At 44.0% G+C, this 26,813-nt stretch overlaps 1 long non-coding RNA gene across 2 annotated transcripts; it reads left to right on the top strand.

Annotated features, from left to right (window-relative positions):
• The first annotated feature begins 891 nt into the window (after positions 1-891).
• Positions 892-26,767, top strand: LOC135301013 (uncharacterized). 2 transcript variants are annotated; one of them, XR_010362765.1, is made up of 9 exons: positions 892-1,516; positions 2,670-6,512; positions 11,652-13,244; positions 13,423-13,505; positions 22,937-23,954; positions 24,392-24,473; positions 24,593-24,766; positions 25,572-25,663; positions 26,289-26,767. It is a non-coding gene; the product is annotated as an uncharacterized LOC135301013 (long non-coding RNA). The 2 variants fall into 2 exon arrangements; XR_010362766.1 differs by lacking the exons at positions 22,937-23,954; positions 24,392-24,473; positions 24,593-24,766; positions 26,289-26,767 and having other exon boundaries at positions 25,572-26,081.
• The last annotated feature ends 46 nt before the right edge of the window (positions 26,768-26,813 follow it).

Below are 26,813 nucleotides of genomic sequence, written 5' to 3'. Positions count from 1 at the left end.
GGGCAGCGAGCTGCTGGTTAGCACTGGTTGCAGCAGTGTCCTGGCAGGGCTGTGGAGCTGCGCTGGTTTTGGATGGGGTAGTGTGAAAAACGCCAATCTCTTGTTTTTAAAATTTTTAAAAGTTTAATAGTAATAAAATGGTTATAACAATATTAATAGAAAATTTGAACAATTGAGATTAGGGCAATATGAGACAATAAAAACACAGACTTATGGACAGTCCAGGTACCTTTTTTCTGGGCAAAATAAGCCCGAAAAAGTACACCCGTTAACAGAGCATTAACCCTTAAAAACAATAGCCTGTTGTATATTCATACACCTCATAATGATGCATAAATTCTATTCAAACACAGGATTTTCTCTGGTCACTGTCAACTTCTTCCTCTGAATTCTAACAATGCCTTCATGGCGGGAAGAAGTTAGTTTCTCTTGATAAAAGAGCAATAAATTCTCCTTCTCTGAAAGATTTAGGTGTCTTGTGGCTGCTATCTCACTGCGAGTCCTTTCTTTTCAAAAAAAAAGTATCTTACATAGCACACTTTCTATTTTAACATTATATTATAGCCTAAAACTATATTTAACACACTACTAAGAAAATTAATACAGGAGAACTTTCTAACATAACACATAAAATATTCATTTTAATATTTGCGAAAAGCCAATCATAAAATACGCATTTTTCACAGGTAGGGTTCATTTTCATCAAGTGGCTGCTGTGGGGCTGTGTTTTGGATTTGTCCCAAACGCAGGAATGATAACAGAGATGTTTTCATTATTGCTGAGCAGTGCTTGCACAGAGCCAAGGTCTTTTCTACTCCTTGTGCTGCCACGCTGGGGAGGGGCTGGGGTGCGTGGGAAGCTGGGAGGGGGTGGGAGGCGGGAGGAGGAAGGCTGGGACATTTGGAGTTACAGCATTTGTCTTCCCAGGACATGGTGACACTGTGCCGGTCTCCTGGAGATGGCTGAACACCTGCCTGCCCTTGGGAAGCAGGCAATTAATTCCTTGATTTGCTTTGCTTGTCTGTGCAGCCTTTGCTTTCCCTATTACACTGCCTTTATCTCAATCCACGAATTTTCCAGGTTTTACCCTTCTGATCCTCTCCCCAGTCCACTGGTGGGGAGTGAGTGAGTGGCTGCCTGGGTCAGGCTGCTGGCTGTGGTTAAACCAGGACAGAAGCAGAAGTGCCAGTGTCCTCTTAGTGTTGAAGTCGGGCTGGGGATGGTCGGTGGGATGGGGAAGAAGCACAGCAAATACTGCCTCGAAAGAGGGTTGAGGATTAAATCCATTTGAGATTAAGTTTTATACTGAAACCCTTTGGAAATGCAAGTTTCAGGGACAGTATCAACTGTTCCCTCCCAATCAGGAAGTTAACCTTGAAAATAAAGTGAGTGGCCTGTGTTGCCTATTGCTGATGCCTGATTTGAAAGGCATGTGAAAGTACCAAGTCAGAGTCACTGTTCAGGTCATGAAGAGAGAACCACCTCCAGGAATGAGGCCAAGGTGGTACTGCCTGTGGTATGTAATAACCTTTTCTTTGGGCATATTTCCCCATATCTGTCCCATTCCTGTGATAATCGAACCAATTAAATGATTCTTAAAAAGCAGTAGAAAAGGGAGGTAGAAGAAGGAGTTTGCCAAGTCATAGTGTTATATTTGCCCAATTATCTCATCATAAAAGAAACCCAAACAAAATTAAATGTAACAGCAATTTTAATTAAGTAGCTTAGTATATATAAAATTGAATACACTCGAAATATTGACAATATAATTTGGTTAAAATAAGGAATAATTTGGTTCTGAAAATAGCGCATAAGCAAAAATAACCGTGCAGGGTACGGAGGGCAGGGCTTGACCCCGTCACCTCACGCACCAGCTTGCCAAGCCAAAATTCCCCTTTTATGCTGTATGCCATCACCACCTCCTCCCATTTTCAATTCCTCACACTTGTATCTCCACCCTCATCATCACCTTTACCACGCATGCTCCACCATTCCTTTAGGGGGCCTCACCACTCTTTGGGGGGCTTCTTTGAGGAAGGCCTCTCCTCTTCCTCGGTGTCCTGTAGTTCACCTTTTGCATTACACATGTGCCCCAAGCTGGTATAGTATGAGCCAATATTGTGTTCTAATATCAAAGCAATAAATCTCATGTATTTAACATTTTCCTGGTGTCCAACCAGATTCTCCTCTCTTCCAACTAAATTTAGTAATAGTTATCTCTTGCTTCTTCCTGTTCTGAACATCTGCAGGAGAAGGAGGGGGTGGAGCCCTCCTCTCCCTTTCTTTCTTGGCATTACACTTTTAACTGTTTTATTATTTCTAAATATTAATTACTGTATCAATATTGATTACTGTTTCAATTTTGTCAGCACCAATCGTACCTATTTACTACAATAGCTTTAGAGAAGTAAATTGATAGTTCTGGGTTGGTTTATGCTCTAGGTGTGGATATTGCTATTGTCAGGTTGTCAACAGATCATCAAGGATAATAAAACTCAGATCCATGCCAAAGGTAGTTTCAGGACTGACCGATAAGGAAGAAAAGAATTCAAACATTGAGTCAGCAATATATTACCAGCTTTAAACAGTAGATAATAATAATGAATCAGGCAAATTGTACAGTAATTTGCTTCTATTTATTTGTATTTTCTTTTTTTTTTTCCATCCAGTTCCAGTGAAAACATGCATTTCTGCATTAATCCACGCAGAAATCTGAAATACTGGCCTGAAGAGTTTTGCTGCATATTTTGTTGGAACAGTATTAACAGTATGAAGCAGTAAAGTGGAGCACTGCAAGAAGAAAGAAACCACAAATGCAATCTCGGCAAGCAATTCTCCACTTAAATACATTCAAGAAGGGTTTTGAATCAGGCCTGAGTAAAAGCAAACAAAGAAACATTGCTGGATTTATCCTGTTTGTTACTATGTCTTGCAAATACGAATGCCCAAATACTTCCTTAGCAACTTTAAACAGAACCAGTTGATGTGAAACAACACAAGTGGGTGAGGCAAAAGGGATCACTGTATGAAGGAGTCCCAAAATGGTGTTATTCTCATGGTGATTCCAACCTCAAGCCCTTTGCTTAAAGTTAGAAACCAGTGTGGCTGGATTGCTGTAACCTCTTGCTACCCTGCAAATCTGTAAATCTGGTGTCCTCCACTTGCAGCTGTAGTATTTCCTTATTTGCCCTAACTGTGCTATTCAGGTGACTTTGTAGTAAACAAAATCAGCTTTCAGAGACCTGAAACTGAAAGTATTGGTATGAGCAAAGTACGGGTGGAAGTGGCTGTGTATAAGCACCAGAAGAAACAGCAGAGCAAAGGTTAAAATAATGGCCTGTGCTGAATAACCAAAACCAGAGCTTCAGGCAGTAAAATCAAGAAATGAATTGTTTTTCTCAAAGTGGAAGTTTTGCGTTCTGCAGCATAGACAACTTGTCACCAGAAAATCCTACCACCTGACATGCTGGACAGGAGGATACAGCACATCACAAATGACATTTATTTCCTGTTGGTTCAACTGGGAGCAGACCGCAGAACGTGGAAACACAGAAAACGACCAAAGAAGTTCCATGAAGTGCATGCAGGCAGCAGTAGCCAGACTGTGAAGCACAAGGATGCCACCACAGTCAGTGCTGGGTCCCACAAGCTTTCTCTGTGTGAAGTAGAGGCTATTCCTGCTCTAAAGTCGGGGCAGCCCAGCTACCTTGGTGGCTCTGAGGCATCAGCAGTTCTTCCCTTCAGGGCATAAATAAAGTATGCAGAAACACCCTGGGAATGATGCTGTCAAACCGGCTTCCCCTCTTTTTTTCTGGCATGTGACCTGTTCAGTTTCTCTTACCCCCCATTCTGCTTCTTGAAAGGCCTCCTTCAGGTCTCAGCTTTGGCTCACCTTACAAGTTACTATTCTCTGTCCCATGTCCAACTCTTTTTTCTTGCCTTGGATTCCCCAGACTGCTTCAAATAGCATTTTGCAGAATGTGCTGGCACCACTGTCTTCATGTTCCCTCCCCTCCCCATCTCTTACACAGCCCTCCACCAGTTCAGTACTGTTTGCTTACTTAGCTAACGATATAAAATTTGCCTGAGGCTTTCCAGATAATTTTGAAGCTTCATTGTTCTGAGGAAACTGTTAAGATATGTGATAAAAGTTCAGCTGGTGGGCTCCCTTCTCACCTGACATGCCTGCCCCACACACATCCAGTAACTGCAGTCAGTTCAGACTGTCTGATCCCCAGCACAGGCACTGGAAGGAGACACAATCTTCACTGCAAATTGTAACTGTGACTCTGCTCAGGTCACTTGCTGGAGTGGGTCAGGCTGTGGGGCTGGCTGGGCAGGGACGTGCTTCCCAGGAACCTGTCCAGAGAGGAGGAAAAGGAGCATGAGCCAAAATGGGGAAAAGGCAATGTGAATTGTACGAGAAGGGATGAAATTATTATGGGAAATTTAGGGGAGGAACAAATGTGGGAAAATAAGGGGATAGTCAGCGACTGGAGTGAGTGCAGAGGTGTGAGTAGGTGATGGACCAGCTGGTGCAAAGGTGAAGGCCTGGGATTTGGGGCAAGTGCATCTCCAGGGACCAGCTCAGGATGTGAGGGGACCAGTTTGTCTCGAGGGGCTAAACCACGGGGAGATCAGTTATGGGACCTGGCATGCCTCTGTGTGACAGTCTGTCCTGGCAACTGGAGTGTGGCTGTGCCTTGTGCGTCCCTCTGAGTGACCAGAGCGTGGGACAGCTCAGTGTGGGACTGGGGCCATGTGCTGGGGAAGCTGCATCTTATAAGGGACCTGAGACACTCTTAGTTTTCTTAGGCAGAGGACAGCCCAGCAGCTGGAATTACAGGAGAGGAAGGGAGGACAGAAGGAGAAAGATGTACCTGGAATGGCAAACTGTCCCAGCAGTGCCAAGAAGGAGATCTGTGGTGAGTCCTCTGGGCTGTCTCCCCTCTTGTCTGTCCCAGGACACTCCCTGCCCCTCCACTGCCACCCTGCTGCCTCTTTCCCACAGCACTGCAATTTTTTTATTTTGGCTCCCTTGTATCTCCATTGTCCATCTGGTTCTGAGCAGTTCCCTGACCCTGTATTTGCCCTATAGACCATGGTTTATTCTTCCTTTGCTGCCTCTGGCTCCCAAGCAATATTTTGGAATTCTTCCCTCTCTGTCCTGGAGCTTGTCAGTGTTTCTCCCATCTCCATGTCTCTGTCTGGAGGCTTGTCCCTGTTCAAGGTTTTCCTGCTTGGCTCTGTAGCATGGAGTGGGTCTTTCTCCATCTCTGCTCTGCTCCCTTGTCCCTCATTTTGAAATCCTTGCTCTCTGTCCTGTACTGGGATGTGTTCTTTCTCCATACTTTTTATTTCTGGCTCCCTATTTATCAATTACTTCTTCCTTCATCTCTCAGTTTGGTGCTGGATCACAACTTTTAATTCCTCCTTTCCTTCCCTGAGGCCCACCTTTCTTTCTCCTGCTCTGCTTGGGCTCCCTGTCCCTGTTTTAATTCCTCATTCCCTAGCTGGTGCTGTTCTTCCTGTGCAGGTGGTGCTATGTTAGGTCTTTATCTTTTCATTCCTTACTCTCCCTCTGTTAGCCCATTGCTATAGTATTATTTTGCCATCTTTATATTCAGCTCCATATCCCTTGTTTTTTCCTTCTCCTCTCTCTGTGCCTTGTTGCCCCTGGCTGGTTTTAATTTCTCCATCTCTCTCTGCCTGGCTCCAGCCCCAGCTCCCTGTTTTTTCATTCCTTCCTCTCTGTCTTGTAGCCCATCAGTATTTTTAATTTCTCTGACTCTCTTTGTCCTGCTCCCTGTGATTCAGTTTCTTCCTTTCCAGCCCTGTGGACGGTGTGATTCTGTTTCCTCCTCTGCCTCTCCTTTTCTATTTCCCCGTCCCTTGCTTTGAATCTCACGCACCTCCTGCATCTTATTGCTTCCCATCCCTGTGTTTCAGTTCCTCCCTTCCTGCTGCACAGTCTGTTGCTTTTTCCTTTTTTTCATCTCTCTCCATCCATCTTGTGTGCCCACTTTTCATTCCTTTCTCTCTGCTGCTGTTTTTTGGCCTTTTCCATCTGTTTGTCCAGCTGCCTGTCCCTATTGGTTCATTCTGCCCTTCTCCTCATTGTCAGAGACTGAAATATTATAGTTTATGAAATAAACATTTTCATGAAAGACTTTTGCCTATTTTAGCAAAGCTGTATTATGAAAGGTACAGAGATGCTCACCACACCCTGAACGAGGCTCTAAGAGGCACATCAGACCTCTGCTGATGAAGATAAGATAAATTACAGCTCAGGCCTGGGGACATTCCTGAAGGAAAAGCCTAACACCTTCAGGGTGGAGCCCACAGCCCCAGGGCTCCAGCAGGCACCAAAGGGAGGGGGGAAAAGGCTTTGGGTGGGTGTTGGAAAGAGGTGCAGAGACCACCCATGCAGACTGCCCATCCTCTGGTGTGCCCTTCCCCCGGGAAAAGCTCAGAGGGAGAGGAGCAATGAGACATCGCTGTGTGGTAAAGAGGTACGATTGGTGCTGACAAAGTTGAAACAGTAATCAATATTGATACAGTAATTAATATTTGGAAAGAATGAAACAGTTAAAAGTGTAATGCCTAGAAAGAAAGGGAGAGGAGGGCTCCACCCCCTCCTTCTCCTGCAGATGTTCAGAACAGGAAGAAGCAAGAGATAACTATGACTAAATTTAGTTGGGAGAGAGGAGAATTTGGTTCAACACCAGAAAAATGTTTATTATATGAGATTCACTGCTTTAATGTTAGAACACAATATTGGCTCATACAGTACCAGCTTGGGGCACATGTGTAATGCAAAAGGTGAACTACAGGACACCGAGGAAGAGGAGAGACCTTCCTCAAAGAAGCCCCCCAAGAGTGGTGGGGCCCCCTAAAGGAATGGTGGAGCATGTGTGGTAAAGGTGATGATGAGGGTGGAGATACAAGTGTGATGAGTGGAAAATGGGAGGAGATGGTGATGGCATACAGCATAAAAGGGGAATTTTGGCTTGGCAAGCTGGTGCATGAGGTGACAGGGGTCAAGTCCTGCCCTCTGTACCCCACACGGTTATTTTTGCTTATGCGCTATTTTCAGAACCAAATTATTCCTTATTTTAACCAAATTATATTGTCAATATTTCGAGTGTATTTAGTTTTATATATATTAAGCTACTTAATGAAAATTGCTGTTACATTTAATTTTTTTTTATTTTTTTTATGGGATAATTGGGCAGCTATACCAGCTGGGACCCTGGGACAGGTGATACACTTCCACCTAACCCCTGTCCCCCCACTCCCAATGCACAATTCCTTCTTTTTTTTTTTTTTCTTTCCTTCTTTTCTCTTTCTTTCTTTATGCCTCTTTTACTATTAAATAAAACCTATCGATTTTTTTTTTTTTTTTGGCACCATCATCTAACCTCGTTTGGTTTTAATCTCATTTTTGGGCACATTTTGAACCTTCGAAGTTCTTTTGTGGTTTATACACAGAGACTTCGTTTTCTTTGCTCTTCTGGGTTTAAAGCGGGTCGTAACATCCCTGCACCCACCACTATCCGCTGCCATCGCCATCCCTCTCCGTTCGCAGTGCCTCTGAGCCAGCTTTCCGTGTCCCTAATCCCCGTGTCACTAATTCCTCCCTGCGACAATCCCGATTTTTCTCCCTTTCAGGGACGACTCTGGGATGTGGCTGCGCTCTGTGTCCCCGCTGCCATCCCCTGCCGGACCTCGCCGCTGCCCCGCCGGTGTTTCCTTTAGGGATGCCCCATCCCCTCAGTCATTCCACACTGGGGGACACCCCAAAGCCTCCCCTATCTCATCCCTAAATCCCCGGGCGGGATGCGGGATCGGTGGCAAGCGGCAGCGGGCTGAGGGAGCCGCGCCTGGGGCCGCGCCGCCATTTCGGGCCCTGCTCTCCCTCACTTCGGGGGCTCCCTCAGCACTTTTCGGCGCGTTTTGAATAACTTTTGGCGGGTTTAAAATAACTTTTGGCGGGTCTAAAATAATTTTTGGGCCTGCCGCAGTCATTTGCGGGGAGGGTTTCCCGTCATTTTGGGCAGTTCTCCAGTCATTTTGGGAGGATTCCCCATCATTTCTGGGGGGTCCCTCATCACTTTGGGGCCGGGGTTCTTAATAGGGGGTCTCCGTTATTTTGGGGGGGTTCCCATAATTTCTGCGCGTCATTTTGAAGGGTTTCATGGGCTTGAGGAAACCCTGAGGGCCCTATTGAGGGGCACAGAGTCCGCTCCAGACACTTTGGAGTTACGGGAGAGGGAGAGCGCCGGGATGGGACGGGACGGGAGGAGCGACACGGCGGCGCTGCTTTACGGCAGTGTGGCGGGCACGGCGGGGCTGCGGCCGGGCTTTACGGCAGTGTGGCGCCGTGAGGGCGCAGCGCGCTTTACGGCAGTGTGGCGGTCCAGGCCCAAAATTCCCTAAAAATTCATAGGGAGGGGTTGAGCGTGTAAAATTCCAAATCCTGTTAAGTTCCTCATTTTTATATATACATATGGGCAGGTAATAATAATTTATAAATAAATTTATTTCAAAATACCCCCCCACCCCATACCTGCCATATTATATACAAGATTTTAGAACATAATAACTCCTTAATAGATCCATTTTATGAAAAATGTGTATTTTATGATTGGCTTTTCGTATGTGTTATGTTAGAAAGTTATGCTGTATTCATTTCCTTAAATTGTGTGTTAAATACAGTTTTAGGTTATAATGTTAAAATAGAAAGTGTGCTATGTAAGATGCTTTTATAAAGAAAAAGAAAGGACTCGCAGTGAGATAGCAGCCACAAGACACCTAAATCTTTCAGAGAAGGAGAATTTATTGCTCTTTTATCAAGAGAAACTAACTTCTTCCCGCCATGAAGGCATTGTCAGAATTCAGAGGAAGAAGTTGACAGTGACCAGAGAAAATCCTGTGTTTGAATGGAATTTATGCATCATTATGAGGTGTAAGAATGTGCAACAGGCTGCTGTTTTTAAGGGTTAATCCTCTGTTAACAGTTGTCCTTTTTTGGGCTTATTTTGCCCAGAAAAAGACATCTGTAACTCTTTATTTTTATTGTCTCATATTGTCCTAATCTCAATTGTTCAAATTTTATTACTCTAATTACATTACTGTTCTTATAACCATTTAATTACGATTAAACTTTAAAAAAAATTTAAAAACAAGTGATTGGCGTTTTTCACAGGCTTGAAAATGCAAATAAAACTTTTCTACATATCAGTGAAAACAGGAACTAAGGGCTTGAAAATGTGAGGAATGATGAGGAAAATAGAAATAGCTCTTTGTGGTGAGCCAGGGGAGGAGCAGAGCAGCTGCTGAGTGTCACTGGGGGAAAACTGAGATAATCTGTAGAGGACAGGTGGGGAAAATTTGGGAGATAAAGGTTGTGTTGTGGAGAATGAACGTTCTGAGATGAATACGAGGTAGTCAGTCGTGGAGAAGGTTTGGGTGGTAAAATTGGGTGTAATCTCTAGGGGGAAGAATGGAGGTAAAAATGAAGTTCTTAATAGAGGACATTTTGGGGGTAAAAATTGAGGCAGGTTGGGAAAATTGTGGTGGTAAAAGTTGAGCTTTTCCCTCTGTAAGGGACAGAATAAATTTATTTTTGGGGATAAAAGAGGTAATTGGGGTTGTAAAATCTAGCTAAACTGCAGGGCACATAATGAATACTTTGGAAGTAGAATCTGATCTAACCTGTAGGGGACATTTTGAAGAAAGATTGAGGCAATTAGAAAGTGACATTTTGAGGGTAAAATTAAGGTTATTTGCAGGGGACAAGTAGGGAGAATCTAGGGGTAAAACCTGGGGAAATCTGTAAGGCACAGAATGAACTGGTTTGTTTTTTTTTTGTAAATGTGAGGTAACCTCTAAGGGACAGAATGAACCTCTTGGGTTTAATATGTGAGGCAGTCAGCAGGGGATGGAGGTGAAATTGGAGCAATCAGTAGGGAACATCCTGGGAGAAAAACCTGAGGTAATCAGGGGATGTTTTGGGGATAAAATCTGAGAGGGTTTTCTCAGGGACAGAATGAACATTTCTGAGGGAAAAGCAAAGGTGGATTGTGAGGGGGAGCAGAGGTGACGTTTTTGAGACAAGTGCTGAATTAATGTAGGTGAAACAAAATCAGCCTTTTACGGGTGCAGAATCTGGGGCACTTTAGAGAGAAATTAGAGCCTTTCTGAAAGAAAGTAGGGGACTGAGCATTTTTTCAGGGAAAATTGAGGTAATGGATGTAATTTATGGAAGAGTTTGAGGTTAGAACCTGATTTAATCTACAGGGGACAAGTATAGAGCATTTTTTAGGGAAAAACTGAGGTAATGTGTAGGGGAGAGAATGCAAAAAACTTACATTATCTGCAGAGGGGAATAAAATTAATAATTTAGGAATCAAGTTGAGTTAATTTTTTGGGAGAGAATGAAAATATTGAGGTAAACTGAGGATTTGACCTCCAGATTTGACCATCCAACTACTTTCTTACCCAGTCTAACAGCCTACTCCAAAATCAAATCCATCTCTCTCAAATTTATAGAGAAGGGCGTGGGGATCATGTCTTTACAGAAGCCTTTTACAGCTATTGTAATAATAAGTTATTACAAATGTTCATGATTCTATTTTTGTTCTTTTCATGATGCTGCTTTGTTGAAAAAAAGCTCCCTGAAATTCTCTGAAATCTGTTTGATACAGTGATGGTGAAAATCTCCTTTAACATCATCAATGTATATAAATTACGTATATAATGTATATAATATATATAAATTATCTGGGAAGCACCTGCCTCTCAGATAATTTATATATTTGATCCAAACACTCCCTGTGTGCACTGATATTTTTGTTCTAGCAGGTATGCTGCTTTGGGTCATTTGCCAAGGCTGGACACAAGCACACAAAAAAAACCTCAGTGTCATGGTTAGGAGTGCAGATCATTTAAGTAAGCATAGGTCAGCCAGAGAAGACTTTGTGCTGGGAGAGTTAAACTAAAAAGCAATTTTTTTTCAATGCAAGGAGCATTCTCATGATTGGTGAAAGCAGGAAAAGAAAAGGGAAATATTCAGCTCTGGGTAATGTTTTTCTCAACTCTTCTGAGCAGAGTAACTGGGGGAAAACTTAATGCAAAACTTCAAGTAATGTTGAAACACTCTGAACGTGGATATAACCTCAGTTCTCATTGCAGTCTTTTAGAAGACTATGGAACAAACTCTCCTGGAAATTCATTTGCCATCATGTTTAACATCCTGTTAAATGAGGAGCATGCCCTTCTCAAGCTGTGTGAAGCTGGGAGGAGCAGCTGCTACAAAGAATTAGTTTTGCCAGTGGCAGGGATCTTGACAGGGTGGGCAAAGGGGCTGACAGTAGCCCTGTGAAGTCTGAATGAGTGAATTCAAATCCTGCACCTGGAAGGGAGCAATCCCTTGCAAACTCCAGGCTGGGGCAGCAGATCTGCAGAAAAAACCCAGGGGGTTCCTAGTGAACAACCAGCTGCCCATGAGCCAGTGGTGTGGCCTTGTGGCAAAAAAGCCCATTGGCTTCCTGGGATGTTTTAGTGGGATGTAAATAAACATTGGGATGTTTTAGTGAGATGTAGCTAGCAGAGCCAGGGAAGTGATCCTTCCTCTCTGCTTGGCACAGGTGGGACCACCTTTGGAGTTCTGTGCCCAGTTTTGGGCTCCCCAGGGTAAGAAGGGTAACATCACACTGGCACAAGAGCGATGGGAGACCACCAAGCTGTCTGAAGCTCTGGCATGTGACAAGTGAGGAAAGGCTGAAAGAGCTCAGTGTGACCAGCCTGGAACAGACAAGGTGAAGGCGAGCCCTTAACTGTGTGTTCTACTGTGAAAAGCATGGAGGAAGAAAATGGTTACCCAGAAGAAGGATCCAGACTCTCAAGATGCACAAGGAAAGGATAAGAAGCAACAGACACCAAACAAAAGATCTTCCAATTAGCTATGAGGTAAAAAACTCTTCCCACTGAGGATGGAGATGCAGCACCATTTTTACCAGTGGCTCATTCTCCTGGGTAATCTTTGCAAGCATTACCTAAAATTGTACCAGTTGTTGGCACAAGCCTGAATTCACAAGAGTTGATAGTACAGTGAGGACAGCATGGTGAGTCTCTTGAGCCCCTTGGTCTTTCCAGTAATCCTCCTTGCTGCGATGTAGTGGGATGCTGAAATTCAGCAGGAGTTGCTTGCAGCTCTTTGGGAAAGATTACTGTGATTTAGAGCCTGTGGAGAAAGGTAATAGTAGAGGAAAATAATAAGAGTGTAAAGAGAAGGATAAATGAAGGTAATGAAAATGAAGCAAAACTCCAACACAAAGTAAATGTTTAGATTATTAGTAAAAAATCCACTAAATTTCCAGTCATAAGGGATGGAAGCTGAATGAAGAAATAAACTGTCAGGAGCAATAGGGAAGGCTGGGCTGTTCTCTGCTTAAAATCAGACCCACCACATATCATGCTGCCAGTGCAAAGCACTTGGATCTTCCTATTCTCCTTGCCCACTCTCAGGACCAAGTGTCTCACACAGCTGTGGTACCAGCCTGGAGCTTTTCTCCTCTGTGATGCTTCTGGGCCCAGGAGTCCCAAGAGCAGGAACAAAACTGAAGAGAGCTGGAAGGCAGAAGACCAGTGGGTGTCAATGCCTCAGAAAGGCAAAGGCTAAAAGGCTGCTCAGAAATCAGAGGACAAATAGGTGATGATGACATGGTAAAAAAGATATTATGTCCTGGCTGCCCAGCTGCTTCTGGGGCCCTGGGAGAACAACCCATTTGAGAGACACAGAATGTGCTGGGCTGGAAGGGACTTATCAGGATCATGGATTCTGACTCCTGGCCCTGCACAGGTCACCCCAGCAATCCCACCCTGTGCCTGAGAGCATTGTCCAAACACTCCTGGAGCTCTGGTACCCTTGAGGCTGTGACCATTCCCTGGGGAGCCTTTTCCAGTGCCCATTCATGCTCTGGGGGAAGAACCTTTTCCTGATATCCAGTCTGACCCTCCCTGACCCAGCTCCAGCCATTCCCTTGGGTCTTGTCACAGGAGTGAGGAGATCAATATCCGTGCCCCTGCTGCTCCTCAGGAGGATGTTGAAGACCATGATGAGGTCTCCCCTTGTCTCCTCCAGGCTGACAATCTGCTGGTGAGTTTGTAACCACTAGATGGAACTCGAACACTTTGCATTAATTCACTGATCATCCACAGGGAGTTCATCCTGATTTTAGGTAAGGCTTGTGGGTCTGGTAGCTGAATGTCAACACCTGTGCTCAGAAGAAAAGGCCTTTTATGGAAATACAACACGAGCTCCTAAAATATGGGTGAATAATTCATGTATTCATTCTAGTGAGCAGGGATACTGAACATTTTATGTCCAAACCAAGGTAATGTTGTTGGCACCTACAGAGTGGCACAAAAGCCTCTGATGACTTGATGGAGAGCACTGGGATTCATCATTCCTTGGACAGACCACCAGCACATGATTTTGGGTAAGTCATTTAACATGGCTGTGGCTTGGCTCCCCCTTTGCTGAAGCGAGTTTTGAACCTCTCTGCCTTAGAGTGTGCTTGAGCATCCAGTATGTTATTCTTGAAGCTTTTTAATACTCCTTGGTGGGGTACATCTTGCCAGTATACAGTGGCAAACAAAAATGCAGTCATCTACAACACCAATCCTACATTCTGCTGTCCTCTGGTTTCTGAGACTCCAGAATTGTTTGCTTACAGCCCATTAAATAAAACAAACTAAAGGACAGCTACTGTTCATTTCTTAAAGGCTAAGAATATTGAATTATAATTAAAGAATAACCAGTGTTATAGAGCCTAGAGACCTCAGGCAAGATCAGCTCTGTGTTGTGCTGTGTCTTGTACAAACAGAGTAAAAGGAATTCCTTCCCTTAAGCGGGCTACAGTCTTCACAGGAAAAAATGTACCTGGGGACAAAGAAAGCAAGCAGTGCCCTAGTGAATGCAAAAAAGAGCCATCACTTGACATGAGGGAATTCAGAGGTGAAAGAGTAGCTCAGCAGCTGCTGTAAAGCTGGCCTAGCACCATGGCTGCTGTGAGTTTACAGCAATTTATACCAGCTGAGGATATGCCTCAGGTGGGGGAAGTGTCTTTCTTAATGTCAGATTCAAAGTCTAGCCTCGAGTTGAGCCAGATATTCCGAATCCTGATCACAAGGTTTTGTTTTCATGCACTTGCTTCCTCGCTGGCCAGCCCTTGGAAGGGTGGTTTGCTTATCTCAGATTGTGCTGCTCAAGGACTCAGCTGAAACATCACTGCACACAGCTTGTGTGGGATTCAATCCAGCTGGGATTTTAGATGGGCACAGAGTAATGTGGAGAAAGACTAGTTCAGATCTGAAACAGAAGTGACTAAAAATTGCAATTGATTGTTTTAAAGGAGTACCAGCCAGAAAGAGAATAGAATTCTTGCTATTACCAAACAAATTTAAAAAATAGTTCATATTCTAAATTATGCTTAATGATTAAGTATTGTTTTTTCTCACCAAACACAGTATCTTTATCTGCTATCAGATAAGTAGGTTGTGTGTTAATTGAATATATTGTTCCAAATGCATTAGCCCCCTTCAAAGTCAATAGAGATTATTTTTCCTTACCTGCATTGAGGTGATACTGTGACTGTATTAATAGTTGCAATATACTTCAGAGCAATGCAGAGATATTGGGTTTCTCAAGATACATGGGAGGCTCCAAAATATTTCTCAATAGCTATTTTATTATTCAAATAAAATTAAAGAAGCAGTAATAATGGTGATTATTCTGAGAAGAAGACTCTTCTTTATCAATTTGTATGTATAAACACCAAGAAACTAGTGAAAGTCTATTGAAAATGGAGCAGAAAAACCTGCTCTGGCAGTAGGAGATTAATGATATATTCTGATATACAGAGAAAGAAAAGACAGATTTCTTGCAAGTACATTTTGCCAATTGTCCAAAGCATGCAAGGAAAGTGGTAGGGAAGTTAGTTCCTAATTTAATGTATCAGTTAATTGAAAGATTATGTGAAACACTTGAATTGATAGCAGAACAATCCAAAGCTGTAATTTAAAGGTTTGTGCAGTGTTTAGGCTTTTAGTCTTCCCAATTCAGTTGGAGGTTTAACAGAAGCAGTTTACAGAACCTAACCTGAAGCCAGTGAAGTTTCCTTTGGAGGGGTTTAACTGGGAGAGTAAAGCTCCAGAGAAATCATTACCAGGTGGAGTCACACCAAAAAGGTACAGGAAAAGAAAGAGGATGAGCACTGCCTGTATGGAGAGCTCCTCCTGATTCTCTGACCCAAGCTAAGGACATTGCAGTTCCCACTTTTGGCATCTCTTCCTGTCTGGGTGGTGTTACTCAAGCAAAATACAAACCTTTTCTCAATAGAAGAAGGTCAGTCAAACGAGGTACTTGGGTTGAGAATAGGTAGATGAGGAGTTTTTTAATTGGAGTGAGTCTTGCCTTGCACGTGAATTCTGAATTTCCTGGCTTTGGTCAGTGCACTTCTGTTTCACAAATGCTAATGACTGAACAAATCCATCCTCATGCTTGGAAAGAAGTAGTTTGTCTCAGAGACTTTGTAATATTCTTGGAAATAAAGACATAAATGAAATGAAGAAACAACTGACTTGTAAAAGGGGATTAGCAGAGTTGTAGCACTCTTGGCATATAAGAGACCGTGTTTGTAATGATACATTTTATTAACATAATATAAAGTAGCAAAACTTTAAAACAGTAACTAACACTTAGCAACTCGTTGCTGAGCCTCCTAAGAGTGAATAATAAACCCCCATTCAGCTGTTTCTTCACTTTCATAAAGCTATTTGCATGCAGAAATAGTGTCTTCCATATTGATACTACTCACATGCATTCACAATTTGTGCTTTATTATAAAATCCCTGTGGTCTTGGCTGGAGACAGTTTTCCTAGACTTTGGGCTTGATTATCTTGTGACATGCAGGCATTTGTTTATTGGAGGGTACAAGTTATTGATGTGCACCACTCAGAAGTGAAAAAGGTTCTACATTTAGTTTAATCCCATTCCATCTATTTTGGAATAATTCTGCCTCCAGGAAAGGGCAAATATGAGATATGAAGTATAGTTGACTAACAAAAGTAAAACTGGCAGCTTTGGTCTGAATCGGATATCATAAAAAGTAAAAGGTGATCCACAAGTTTTGCTATGCTGTGGTGACTGCTGGAGAACAAGAGTGTGATAATTGTTTGCAAGCCTTTCCTGGAAACATCTTGACTGTTCCAAGATGCAGAAATCCAATCTGAGGATGATGGAGCAATAATCAGCATTTTTCCTGAAAAATGTTACCAGCGTTCTCTTCTTGGAAAGCTGAAGTGATAGGGAACACGCTGCCAGCATTTAACTCTGGACTAGGCAGTGATGTTTTTCAGGCATGTAGACAATCACCAAGCCAGAGTAATGCAGGCCAGGTTAAACCTGCAGCCCAGAACTGGAATCAACATTTGAAATTTTTACTTTTCCAACAATTTTCCTTTAGATTTTAGCATCGCTTGGAAAGGTTCTTTATGTATGTTCATATATCTAAATATCTCAAGAGCTTGTAGATTTTTTAGGCACTTTCCTGCAGCTGTGAACATCCCATGACTAAGTGGGAAGATGTCCTGGCCTGTTTGTTGTGTGTAGTGCAGGGTGGTTCAGCAGTAGCCAGTCCAGCAGCTCTTGGTAGTCCAATTTAAGCAGTGTCAGGGAACATCCCCAGCTGTGGGAACACTGCTGCCTGTCCCTTCAGCCCCTGACTGGAGGGGTCCTTGGCAGCACCCATCCCCTGGTGCCAGCCAGCATGCACCTGAGCAGAGTCTGAGCATGGTTTGGGAGCTGGTGTGGGACACTGAAGCTCAAAGGAGGTTTGGGTGCCCTCAGGCTGGCTGCAGGGGTGACCTTAACAACGATGTGGTTGGCTAGCCCATGCCAGCAGTGTCTTGGGGACACTGCGTTCACCTGACTTTAGTGATGTCACTTGGGAGTAAGAGACACAGTTTGCATGCACCTGTGATGTCTCGCCCTTAAGGAGAGGACAGCACCCAAGATTCATAAATGCTTGTGATCAAAAGGAATAACAAAAGTCAGAGGGTCTGCAAAAACTGACATTAGTAAATTACACCCTTGGCATGGACATTGGTAGGTTAGTCCCTGACCTACTATGTAAGCACACATCACTGGGTGTTGGATAAAGGGGTAAGATGAAAAGGAGGAAAGAGAGAAAAAGAGAACACCAGTCCTTGTTTTGGTGTTGATCCAGCACATGGGATGTGCAGGGTCCTGGGACATGCTGCCTGGGATTGGTGGGGATACCTTTTTATAGATAAGTTTTCCCAACCCTGAAGACAGGGTTTTATTTTCTGTGCAAATTAATTCTTAGGTCTGAAAGAAGGGACTGTGCCTTTCTTGAAATGGGTAGCAGGGCTAAGGGGGTCTTGGGTGGTGTTGGTTCCTCCCTACACTCCATGCCCACTTCTCAGGCTCACCCTGTGCTTGCTCTGTGCTGTGTTGTGCTTATCTCTAGAACTAGAACAAGGGTGCTTGTCCCAGAGAAGTGCTGCCCTACTCCACACGGCCCCCTTTGCCAGCCACACTTGGTTCTTTCCCACAGCAAGTTGTTGTTTGCTATTTCCAGCAATCCTTGGGTGGCTCCACAGCCATCTGGCTGTCAGTGTTTGAGATACACACATTAGCCCCTTACCTTCCGGGGTTCTGCAGCACTGGATGATTAACCTTGCTGGGAAAGGGAAGATTCAATCCCAGTTAAATTACTACAGTAACAAGGTTGCAGCATCTCCATTACTGCAGTGCCCTGGGCACCTCTAAATGTCCCATTGTGACAGGCACTGGCCAGATGCAGGCTGTTTCTGCCTGTCAGTGGGCAGGAAGGCTCTGCATCCAGCAGTCTCCCTCATGACTTGTGCCACATGCCAAGGTAGCACATTTTTTAGTATCTCATCCATGGACAAATGTAAACTTTTGCAGTATGGAATGTGTGTGTGATATGACTGACTGGAATTTGTCACGAACATTTGCATGAATGAAGGAAACCTTTGTCCTGTCCCATTAGCTGTGTCACCCCTGGGCTCCCAGTGACACTTGCCAGCTTTGTCTGCTTACAGATGGAGTGCACCAGGCTTTCTCCAGGGCTTAGACTTCCCCCTGCACTGTAGACAGGCCAGCAAATTGGCCCCGAGACATGTCTCTTGGCTTTCAGCCCTTTCCAGCTTAAGAGAAGCTAACAGATGTTCTGCTCCGAGTTCATTACAGGTTTCCAGGCAGGGGAAATTAGCAAAGTCTCTTTAGCATCTGCCTTTTCCAGCTGAGGAGGAGTCACATGCAGAGGAGCTCCTCAGCCCTGCCTATCTGATCTTATTTGGGCACAGATCCCTCTGAGTTCACCACCTCAACTGTCCCACTCTGCCACTGTGCTGGCCCCAGCTGGCCCTGCCTTTTCTCTCTAGGGCAAAATGAACTGGCTGTGCTCAAGAAGTGTTGCTTCAGAGAACTTGTAATTGGTTTAGATGAGGAGTCAGGAAATAAAAAAAAAAATAAACCCAACCCTCTAAGATCTTCACAGAATCCCAGGATGGGTCAGGCTGGAAGGCACCACAGTGGTGTCAGCTGGTCCCACCTCCCTGCTCCAGCAGGGCCATCCCAGAGCACAGGGCACAGGATTGTGTCCAGAGGGGTCTGGAACATCTTCAGTGAGGAGACTCCACACCCTCTCTGGACAATCTGTTCAGTGCCTGGGCACTGCCCAGGGCAGAAGTTCTGCCTCATGTCCAGGTGGAACCTGCTGGGCTCAGTCCCTGCCCGTGGCTCTGGTGCCATTGCTGGGCCCTGGAGCAGAGCCTGGGCCCTGCTCTGAGCCTCCCTGCACACAGGGACACCCAGGGCTGAGGGCCCCTCTCAGCTGGGGCTCCTCTCCAGGCTGCACAGCCCCAGCTCCCTCAGCCTTTCCCTGGCAGGGAGATGCTCCAGGCCCTTCCTCATCCCTGCAGCCTCTGCTGGCCCCGCTCCAGGAGCTCCATGTCCCTCCTGTCCTGATGATCCCAGAGCTGGACACAGCTCTCCAGCTGTGCCTGCCAGGGCTGGCAGAGGGGCAGGATCCCTCCCTGACCTGCTGGCACTGCTCTTCCTGATGCAGCCCAGGGTTCCAGTGGCCCTCTTGTCCCCCAGGCACTGCACATGGGTCTGTCAATCAGTTGCCATGGTTGTTTGCTTTTCTTCAAGCCTCAGGTTCTACAGCCCAGTAATTGCACGAGAAACTTGCTTTAATATAAATTATAATAACAGCTGCAGATAAAGGCATGGAATTACTGATTCTAGCAGGCAAAATAAGAAAGGTTAAAAGCCCCAAAAGAGGCGGATGCATGGATGTGCAGTGAGGAAGGATGCAGCTGGCTGTGCCATGTCCTGGGTGGCATGTCCCCACACCAGGTCTTCTGATGAGGAGCAACCTCAGCATGAATTCATGTGACCCATGCCAGACCCAGTCATACAAGGAGCAAAAGAAACACCATCCCTCCTGCCAGGCCTTGCACCAGAGGTGAGGTGACCCAGCCACACAAAGAGGAAGGAAGGTCTCTTCCTCCTCCTCCTCTCCCTTGGCTGTGTCACCTCGTTTGGCTCCAGTGCAGGCAGAGTGGTAATGCTGGGGTTTGAGCTGCAGGGTTATGCGCACTAAGAGCAGGCAGCTGGAGGCAGAGAAGGGTGCCTTAATCTCTGGTCTCTCCTTTGGCAAAGCAACATCACAAATTAAATTTTGCTGGTGATGTTTTAGAGCTTGTTGGTTTTAACTGTCCACATGGGGAGCAAACCTCTCATCAGTGATCAACCATTATCATGTTTGGTGGACTTGTAACACTGTTAAACCCATCACTGCAGTGCTTAGAAAAAGTGTGTTCTGTAATGTGAGACAATGCCTTTGCAGTTCTTACTTATTTCTAGTAAATTCAATATTAGCAATGAGATCTATAAAGAAACTTAATGCCTCTTTCTTTCACCAGCAGAATATTGCTGGGAATCAAGATGATTATATTAGAATGTCTAATAGTGGAGTGGTGAGGATAGGAGAGTCTTACCTGGGAGGTGGAAGGGTTAACACACACAGGAGGGGCTCTGAACCAAGAAGGATATCAGTTTTCTGACCCTGGTGTTATTGAGCCTCAAACTGTAGGAGCTTGGTGCAGGAGTTTTCAAGGGAAATCTATAGGCCCTGTGTAATGTATTGAGGTGGGTGAGATAAACACAACAAAGGTAGGGTTTGATGAAGTTATTGGAGCTTACTTTGGCTTTATGCTGATATAAATTCTTCAGTGATGACCTTATTATAACAGATGCTATGGCCCTGGAACTGCACCAGTGAGAGCCAGACAGCACCATGTCCTTCCTCCACTGCCCTGGAGCTGTGGTGGACCTCCACAACAACATGAAGGAGAGGCAAATAAACTGCAAGCACAAATGGGACAGCCTGGAATATGGGTTTGCATGACATTGGCTAATTGCCTAAACTCCTGCTGCAGTCAGTGGCCACAAAGAGATAATTCCCTGTTCCCCTGGCCCATTGCAGACACCCACAACAGGATGAGGTGAACTGCAGTCACTAAAGAGAAATCTTTCCCTCTCAGAGTGACAAGGGAACAACTGATTTGGACCCCCAGCTCTATTGGTTATAATTAATGCTTTTTTCTTGTGTCCATCAGCAAAGGTGAGAGCAGAATTCAACCCTGTTTGAGGAAGGAAAGAGTATCTGAATTTAGTATTGTATCTTTTTACCTGGAATTCTCCCTGGCCATATTAAGTAGGGTCCACTACTGCATGAACCCATAGAGTTAGGAAACTTAGGAAGTATCCATGTATCAGAACAAAAAGTAAGAATATTAATACGGAAGTTAATCATTCAGATTGTGTGAGCGGAAAATTATATAAATTGAACTTTGGAAAGACAAGATTAACAGTATAAATGTGACATTACAACAGTGATTTCTGTTTTGAGTCAGTGACTGCTCCATAAACTATGCCAAAGGCAACTCTGTATGGGCTACTTTTGAAACACTAACTGAAAGGCTTTATGGCAAATGGAAAAAGAATCCAACAAATGGTAATTAACCAAATTATATCATGGTCAAAACAAAAGATTAATCTCTCCCATTTAAAATTAAATCAAATGCCTTGTAATATGACACAGATAAATACTTAACAATTATGGGATGCAACATCAGTGCCTGTAGGCAAATACAGAACAATATATTTCTAATGGGAGACACTTGAGAGACTATTTATTTAAGTTGCATGAAGATTTATACTGTACTAATCTCATTATGAACCATACATAGGAAACATGGGCTGCAGCACATTATAGGATAAAATTGGACCTTAAAAGATTATCACATTCATAAGGATCTTCTCCTAAATAAGGGTAGCATGACACTTCATATATTGCAACACTTGGCTCCAGAAAGCAATGCTGTTAGAAAACATTAATGCTGTTAGACTGGTTTAACAAGCAATTTGTCTTCCAGGATTCCTTTTTCAGTTGAAAATCACCATGAACACCTGTCAGATCCATACAAACATGTTCACCTTTCAAATCATGTGACCTGGTTTTATTATGGCTTATGTGCATTCTGAATTTGTGTCTCTGAGGGTGGTAAATTGAGTGAAAAAATAAACCTTTTCTCCTGCTTTATGAAAATATCCACTTCCCATGCTGTATTTTTCCATGCTCAGCTACTTTACCACTACTCTAATTTTGTTTGGTGAGAAAGCTGTAACAGAGAGGGGAACTCAGGTGCAAATTCCCCCATGCAGCCACTAAACCCCAGGTTTTTGTGTTCTCAGGTCTCTGGAGGTAGGGATGGCACTGTCCCATTGCTGCTGATGCCACTGTGACAGTTGTAGGTCTGGCACTCTGGGGCTGGCCAAAGCCTCCAAGCACACTGGGCAAATTTATCATCAGCAGTGGGCAAAGTGGCAGCTTTGATTTAAAATCATGAGCCTGTTTAAAAAGGATTGAGGAGCTGTTCCTGGCTCTTTTATCAGCTGCCCATTGCCATTGGAAGGACAATTGCCCAGCTGGGCACTTCACCCACAGTGCCTCACTGCATCCAAGGAATTTTTATAGAATTGTCAGACACGTGGATCTGTCTGTCTTCATCATGCCACATCAGCACACTTCTGTGATTCTGTGATTGATTCTGATTGGGAAAAGAGGTGAAAAATCTCATTAAAAAAACCAGTTTCTGATTTTTATTTGGAGTGGAGCTTTTCTTTCTTGCATAATACTCGTATGTATCCAGAAAAATACATTTTCTTAAGCAAACTGAAGAAAGTCTTGTCACTCATCAAGCATTCATGGCACTGACCTCTAGAGTTTTAAGTAATTTGAGTTCTCTTACACAAACTAGGAAGCAACTTTTCAATCAGCTTATCTTTTTTCTTTGTAAAATAATGTGGCATTTGGCATCAAGCAAGGCATTTTAAATAGAGACAGCTGGTGGCAAGTGTTTTCAGGGAGAAAGCCTGAACTTGTGATTTTCCTCACTTTCCCTCATTACAGATTTGGTATCTTTCAACCATAACACTTTTTGATTTTTTCCCCCCATCCTTTCCTCTATCTTGTGTTGGTGGTCAGCTAGAAGGGTTTGAGGCTTAATAAACAGTACAGAGTTTAATAAACAGAACAGAGACTGTTCAGTTGGGATCTCTGGAGACAGAAGTATTGTAGTGTCTAGATAGGGGAAAAAAAAAAACCCACAACTACGTTTTTTTTCTGTTGGAAAGATATTTTGAGGTTTTCCAACTTGTAAGAAGGTTTCAGAAAGGACTCTCTGTGGGAAGGTGTGCCAAGGAGGGACATCTAGAACACGCTCTCTTCATCTCTGCTTTCTCTGCAGATTTTGATGGCAGACACTTCCACCAGTGAAGCACAGGGATTCAGAATTGTGCATGTTTTTACCCACTCTGCTGGTGAGAGATTTGGAATGACAAAGTGAGAGAATCCAATCCCTTATCTTGGTTACAAAGAAGTGATAGAGTTTTCATCAAATATAATAAATGGAATTGTATCAGTGAAATTACACCTGATTGGTGGGAGGAATGATAAGGAGGACTCCCTGGTATCAGAAAGCTAATTAATTACTTTATTATGCTATATTATTCTATACTGTATTACACTACATCTAAACTGAAACTGCACAGGCACTCAACTGAACAGAATCTCATGACTGTCTGCTGACTGACAGTCTGGACATGCCAAAGAAACAAAACACCCTCACTTTGGGTAAACAATCTTCACATTGCATTCTACTCTGGCACAACACAGGAGCAGCAAATGAGATCAGAATTGTTTTGATCATTCTTTTCTCTGCTTCTCTCACTGCTTCTCTCAGGTTCAATGAATGTGAATCCCACAAAACTGAGCATTCATCTCCCAAAAGGATCACACATCATCTGAGCAAATAAGCTGAGCATGTGAAATCTTTTACTGATGAACTTCATTTTCAATACTGGATGATCAGGCTGGGGGGGAATTGTGTGTCGGTTTTTCTTGTGTTTGGTTTGGGTTTTTTTTGTTTATTATTATTAATTATCATTATTATTGAATGCATCATGTCATCAGCATCAGAAAATGGCTTAAGCAGCAGTACCCCTAAAGTCCAACCATGAAATTGAGAGGCAGTAGATTTACTTGCACAAATACTGTCACCTGAAGACACACATTTACTGTCCAGAGAGGAACCAAAGGTAAAGTACAGCCTTGGTAGAAAGTTCCTTTGACGTTGGAATTCGTTCCCTTTCACACACTGTGACATGCCAGTTTTGGCTATTGCAGAGTGTGATGCAAGATGCCACAGTTTGCTGTGGCTTCCTCTTCATCTGGGCAGATAGCCAGGATCTCTCTTGTAGATGGAAGTAGGAAAAATGAGTTTTTATGTGTCAAGAGCTGCTGGTTTTAATTTTGGGAAGCATATTTTTAGTAGCAAAATGGTGGGCATAGTAGATGTGGTTTTTCCTGTTAGCTTTTTGCTTTTTAAATAAATGAGCACTTGGTTAAGGACAGGAGGGTAGATCAGAGTAAAAGAAGGGCCAGCTTGTTTTTGAGAAGTTTTAGAAATGCTACTGGACTTTTTTTTTTTTCCAAAGGGTAGCTTTGGAAACTTATGTTCCCAAAGTTCTTAGAGCTAGAATAGAATAGACTATGGAATGGAATGGAATGGAATGGAATGGAATGGAATGGAATGGAATGGAATAGAATAGAATAGAATAGAATAGAATAGAATAGAATAGAATAGAATAGAATATTTCAGTTGGAAGGGACCTGCAGTTGCCTGCAATCTGCATATGACCAGGCAGAACCCACTGGCCACGTGAGCTGGACCCACAGAGGACCAAAACATCTGGAAGTGTTTGACCTTTGCATCCTTCACCCAGGTGAGATCTCTTTACAAGAGCAAGCAGCCCAAACAGGCATTGTGTAGAGCTGTATCAGAAGGTGTAAATCACTGTCTCTCTTTACTGGGTGCACTGAAAAGCAGCATTTATCTCCATAGGTGTGCAAGGCAGATGATGGAGCTCAGAGCACTCCTGCTGATGGAGGATGGTGCTCTTGGCAATGGCCAGAGGGTGGTAGCACTGCACAGCTCCTACTGCTCTATCCTCCTCAAACTACAGTAAAACATAGCTGCATTTCTTCATTTCTTGTGAGAAAAAGAAGAAAGAAAGAGGTGAGGAAAGGTGGAGATTTTTCAATTAAGAGGAACTTTTACAAAAACATGTCATTTTCCTAGGCCCTAAAAACATGATGCTAGCTCACACTAGTGCTGGTGGCAATTTTCTGAGCTTCTACTTTTTCAGAGAATGCTCCTTTTGATATGACAGCCACAGGCTGTCAGGCTTATAGTTTCTCTGCCATGGCACAAAACTATCATAAACAATGACCCCACCACAAGAGTGGTCATATGCAGCTTCCAGGCAATTGCAGGTCCCTTCCAACTGAGATATTCTATTCCATTCTATTCTCTTCTATCTCTAAGGACTTTGGGAATGTAACAATATTTGGTGTCGTGGAAGTCTTCTGGTATATGCATCTCTCCATTTTTGTAGTTGTAGGTTACCTTAAATTTTCTGAAAGTTGGAAAATGGAGAAAATTAATTGTTGAAGGGCACAAATTACACTAATGCTAACATTAGAACTATTGTGTGCCCATGTACTTGTGCATATAGTTGTGTGTCTGACTGTTAGTATTAATTAGCTTGTAGTTTAAAGCATAGAGGATCTAAAGCTCACAGCTTCCAAATGTCATTTGATGTGACATTATGTATTTTAGAGCCATAAAAATAAACTTGGGCTGCTGCTATCAGTCACCTCGTCTTTTTCTCTCCTATGCCAGTGAGAACTGTGTGCCCCTGTCTGTTTACTCCCATTTCCAGTTGCATTTACTATAATAATTTAAACCAGAATAATGTGTTGGCCTTGCTGCATGACCATAGGCAGGTGGCTTCACTGCTCTGACCCTCATTCTCCCACAGGTGAAACAAAGGTAATGATGCTCTGTGGAGGGCTCTGAGATCTCCAGCTGCTGTGGAAGAGACAATAGTGTGATTACAATTTTCCAGGCACTGTAAGACCCCATGTTTGGTGGCATGTTTTGGTCTGGCTCCTGACACTTTCAAATGCTGCCATGCACACTCTCACTGTGTTTTTTTCTCTCTCCCCACTGCGGCTCTTTCTCCTCTTGCTGCTGCCTCTCCTCTGTCACAAAGGCCTCTCTCAAGAAAATCTACTTCATCTATTGACCCATTTTCCTCCTATTGTTGGGTTCTGATTTGTCACTGCCTTTCCCTTCACAACCACTTGTACCAACAGTTCCTTCACCACCATCCCCTTTCCTGCTCCCCTCCTCCGCAATTCTCCTTCAGCCCTGACACTTTCTCTAGAAACAGCTTCAGGCTATTTCTAACCTTCCTTCTCTCATCAAAGTGCTTGAAAAATCGGCTCATTTCCTTCTCTTGGCAGGGAGGCTGCAGTGGTTCGTGGGCCAGGCTGGGAACCAGGAACTCCTGGCTGGTGATGGTGGCAGTGCCACTGAGTCACCACCCGGCCTTCGGCAGGGCACTCACCCTCTCTAGCTTTAAAATAGGAGCAGTACTTGTGTGCTTACCTCACATGGATGCTGTAAAAACTTAATTACCACTTGTAAGATGGTATCTAAGAGTGAAACGTGTCTTTATCTCTTGCTGAGGTAGTTGTGACCACTGCAATCTGCACTTAGTTCAGGCCCTGGCATCTGGAAGTATCTTCCACAAGCAGCTAAAGCCTTCCTTTCTCCTGGTAACAAAGGTCTCTGTGCCATAATCCTCTGACACAGAGGAGTCTCCCTGGCTGTGAGGATAACAGGCAAGGAAACTAAATTTCCATCCAGTCAAGGTCCAGCCTATCCAGCCCCTCTGATCACCCTCTCTCTGCCCCCCTGAAATCGCTGCTAAGACCTCTTCTGAACAAAAATCCTGGTCCTCATCACAACTGCCTTTTCCAGCCTCACCAGTTGCTTTGCTCTTCCCTTCCTCTACAGCTGACAGGACTGGAGTTCAGGCTGCCCTCCCTGCTTCTCCTTCCTGGGTGCCCTCGGCCTGCCTTGATGGGTACAACCCAAGACGGAGCCTTCGCCTTCCTGGGCAGCGGCTGCAGGGACAGCTCTGGTGGGAAGGGGCAGTGAACCACATGCAGGGCAGGCAGCAGTGGTTATCCCACCCCTGTCTAAGTAACAACCC

Source organism: Passer domesticus, chromosome 5 (assembly GCF_036417665.1).
Source record: "Passer domesticus isolate bPasDom1 chromosome 5, bPasDom1.hap1, whole genome shotgun sequence".
In the NCBI taxonomy this organism is placed as follows: Eukaryota; Metazoa; Chordata; class Aves; order Passeriformes; family Passeridae; genus Passer; species Passer domesticus.
Note: the sequence above shows the minus strand (reverse complement) of the source record. Positions and strands in the feature narration are given on the sequence as shown.